The following is a 4,160-nucleotide window of genomic DNA, read 5'->3' on the forward strand; positions in this document are numbered from 1 at the left end:
GCTAAAGTTTGACTAAAGGTAAAGAGAGTGATCCATAAAATCATCCATGAAGAACAATTGGCTTTTGTTGGAGGAAGAAACAAGCTTGATGGTTTCGTTATAGCAAACAAAGTGGTGGATGAGGCGAAAAGGTCAAAGAACCAACGATGCTCTTCAAAGTGGATTTTGAGAAAGCATATGACACCATAGGATGGGAGTCAATGGGAGTGAATATAATGGGTTTTTGTCAAACTTGGATCCAATGGATAAAGTGTTGTTTGGAATCCTCTTCTATGTCCATCTTGGTCAATGGGAGTCCCATGAATGAGTTTAGAGGAGAAAGAGGTCTCCACCAAGGAGATCCTCTAGCTCCATTTATTTTTATCATGGTTGTGGAAAGGGTAGGAGGATTGACGAGAGAGGCGATGAAACAAGATCTCTCTAAGGGGGTTAACCTAGGTGGAGGGGAATTTTCAATATTCATCCAACAATTTTCGAATAATACCCTTTTTCCTTGGGAAACTATTCTTAAAGGATGTCATTACCTTGAAAGCAATCTCAAGAAGTTATGAGATTGTAGTGGGTTTGAAGGTTAATTTTTTTAAAAGTAAACTTGGTGGTGTGGAGGTTGATCCTTATACATTGAAAAGATTGGCAAAATACCTAAATTGCAACATCATGGAGGTACCTTTTACCTTTTTGGGGATACCAGTGGGTGCAAATCCGAAGAAAAAAAGAGACTAGGAAACCGATAGTTACAAAAATGAAGTCTAAAATCTCAAAGTGGAACTCAAAATTCCTTTCCTTTGGTGGTCATATTTGTCTACTTAAGTTGGTACTTTGCTTTCTTCCCTTATACTTTCTTTCCTTCTTCAAGGTCTCGATGTGTGAGGAAAAATAAATTATTTGATTGCAAAGGAACTTCTTATGGGGGGTTGTGGTGAAGAGAGGAAATTGACTTAGGTAAAATGGTCTAAAATGTGTCTTTCTAAAAAGGAGGGGGCCTAGGGGTTAGAAACATGTCTTTGTTTAATAAAGCTATTTTTGAGAAATGGGGTTAGAGATTTTCTGTGTAAGAAAATTCTTTATGGGCTAAGGTAGTGAGAAGCAAATATGGATCCTTAATTGAACAAAATTTTGAACTCTGGGCAAGGGATGGAATCTGTGTGGTTGAGAGATCTTTAAAAACTTTGTATTGATGAAATTGAGAGTACATGGCTTACAAGTAATTTGGTGAGGCATGTGGGGAATGGGAAAAATACAAAGTTTTGGGAGCATTGTTGGGTAAGGGAGTTAGCTCTGAGAGATGCATTTCCTAGGCTTTATTCGATATCCATGCATAAAGTGGAGAAACTTTGTGAGGTGGGATACTATAGGGATGATACTTGGACATGGAACTTAAGGTGGAGGAGGGATCTATTTGAGTGGGAGAAGACTCTATTTTGTAGGTTTTTACAAACTATCCAGTTATCCATCTATCAACAACATTAATCAGACAAGTGGTGCTAAAAAATCATATGTGGTGAAGGAGGTTTATTGGGCTCTATCCTCCCTTCAACTTCAAGAACAACAAGCTATGGATAATGATGCTTTTAGATGTTTTTGGAGCATTAAGATACCCTTCAAAGCAAGAACTTTTGTATAGAGGGTCATGATCAACAAGATTCAGATGAGACTTAACTTGGTAAGGAGAAACATTAGTTATGGCTCGACCTGTCCCGAATGCCTAGTTTGTCAACTGGAGGTGGAATCAATGAGCCATACACTTTGATGCATAAAATATGTTAGATTTGCACAATATCGAGTGTATTCTATGCAATACTAACAATGAACTCGAAAGTCCGAATATCGAACCCAAAGGACCAGCTATATTCCCAATTAGTTAAGTTTATTAAACTAACAATGAAGATGATTAAAAATGAGGATTTAAATATTTTTATGATTTTGGTTTTTATTAGAAAGCAAATAAATGAATGTTACGAGAGATTTGAGTGATGATAAGAATGACCAAGGGTTATGACTCACCAGTACCGATTTTCCCTCAATCCTAGTCTTAATGAAATTTCTTCTTGAGTTAATTACCGATTCCAAAAATCAACTAAAGCCTATGATCAAGGTTAGAAGATGCTCTTTGCCTTAAATTAATACCACAATGATCATGGATCTATCAATTTAAGTCAAAGGATAAAATCAATTCTAGGAATGATTAATTAAAGATTAACTAATCTATCGGAGATTACCTAAACAGTTCGATCATGCAATTTGGTGCAAAATATTCTCTACCTAGATCCACCAATTACATGCAGATTATCACTACTATGCAATCAATTGAATATTAGAATGACCGATTCCAAATAAACAATAAAATAAGAAAGGAAATTAATTAAAATAAAACAAATGGAGAGTTACATGATACCCTGGACTAAGGTGGACTAGCCATTCATGATTAGAGCAACACTTACAATTCTAGATAAAATAACCATAGATATACCAATAAGCAGGAACGATGATCACGATATGTTATAGTGGTGTCTACCACGTTCTTCAACTCTTAAAAGCCCTTAAGGTTCTCTCAAATTCATAAAAGATAAGAATAAAACTGAAGATTGAATTTTGCAAAGCCTAGAGACCTATATATAACTTCCTAAAGATATTTGCACAAAAAGACGCACCACGATCGTGGTTGGAAGTGATGTTGAAGCCTTGAGCCATTATGCATTGACCATGACCCTCATGAATTAACCCCTCTTGATTGACCATGACCCTCATGAATTGATCATGAGCCTCATGATTTGACCACAGTCGTTGTCATCTCTTGACGTTGTTCTGGAGGGTTGTTATCACTTTATTGTAATCGTGTTGATTACCACGGCTATAGTCAATGTACCACGACTGTGATCAAGTGCCAAGTCTTCAAATCTTCATAAAATTGTACAATTTTCAACTTTTTTCCTCAATTGAGCAATTGTGCTTCTACAATACAAAATTAGTGTCCAAACATGAATTCTATCAAAAAAATACATGTAAAATAACATTAAAACTCACACAAATACCACTCAAAAAGTGATTTATCACCCTTTTCTCATGCAGTGTTACTTATCATGTGTGGACGAGTATCTACAAGTGGCTCGATTTCTCCACGGTGCTCTTAGACACTACTACAAAAAACACTTTCTATGTCGGTTAATTTGTGTATTCTACATCGGTTATTAACTGTTGTTGTAAGAGACGTCGTAGAAAGACTGCTTTCTACGATGGTTTTATAGAGAACCGTCTTAAAAAAATATATCATTCTAAGACGGTTCTTAACTAAGAACCGTTTTAGAATGATACACTTTCTAAGACGGTTGTCTGAATAACCGTTTTTTAATGTATTTTTTTTTAAAAAAATAAAATATATTGAGAATTCTAAGACGATTTTTTGAAAAAACTGTCTTAGAATGTGTTTTTTTTAAATAAACGTACCTACTCAAATGGTGCCCCATTAATTTCACTCACAATAATTTGTCTGGTACATATATATATATATATATATATATATATATATATATATATATATATATATATATATATATATATATATATATATATACATCCCCAAATTCATCGAATGAAAAAGCAAATACAACAAAAACAAAAATTTACAATTTAAACCAAACAACATTTTGCTTGGTCACTTGAGATTCTATTGCATAACATTCAACAAAATCAAACAAATAAACATTAAACAAGTATTGAAAAACTTAAGTGCTCATCAATGGTGCCAGCCCCAGTTTCAGTGGATAGTATAGCCTGAAGGTACCTATTAATCCATTCATTGCCAGCCATTAGAATATATATATATATAACCTTAGTCAGAACGTGGATTAGTGGCCCCTTGATTAAAATCTCTAATTTTTCAATGCTCAAGAGCCATATATACAAAGTGGAAGATAAATAAATTGCACTTTTATCTATCAATCTTTTCAATGTGGTAAACTTTATCTCATGAAAGGGACAAAAGTAAAATTTGTAGATGGAAACACTCTGATGAACTGCTACATCAAATACATCCATTCTGACATAACACTATACTATATTGTCCATCATTTGTTAATTATTGAAAATTAACTAATAGAATATAATTGAATAATTAAAATTATATATAAAAAAGCTAACAAAGTAGGAGAATAAAAAGCACA

The 4,160-nt window shown here is 33.9% G+C and overlaps 1 pseudogene; it reads right to left on the bottom strand.

The window, feature by feature from the left end:
- The window catches only part of LOC100777484 (4-hydroxyphenylpyruvate dioxygenase-like), a 24,997-nt pseudogene that overhangs the window by 18,646 nt on the left and 2,191 nt on the right, over window positions 1-4,160 (bottom strand).

This window comes from Glycine max, chromosome 14 (assembly GCF_000004515.6).
Source record: "Glycine max cultivar Williams 82 chromosome 14, Glycine_max_v4.0, whole genome shotgun sequence".
Lineage (NCBI taxonomy): Eukaryota > Viridiplantae > Streptophyta > Magnoliopsida > Fabales > Fabaceae > Glycine > Glycine max.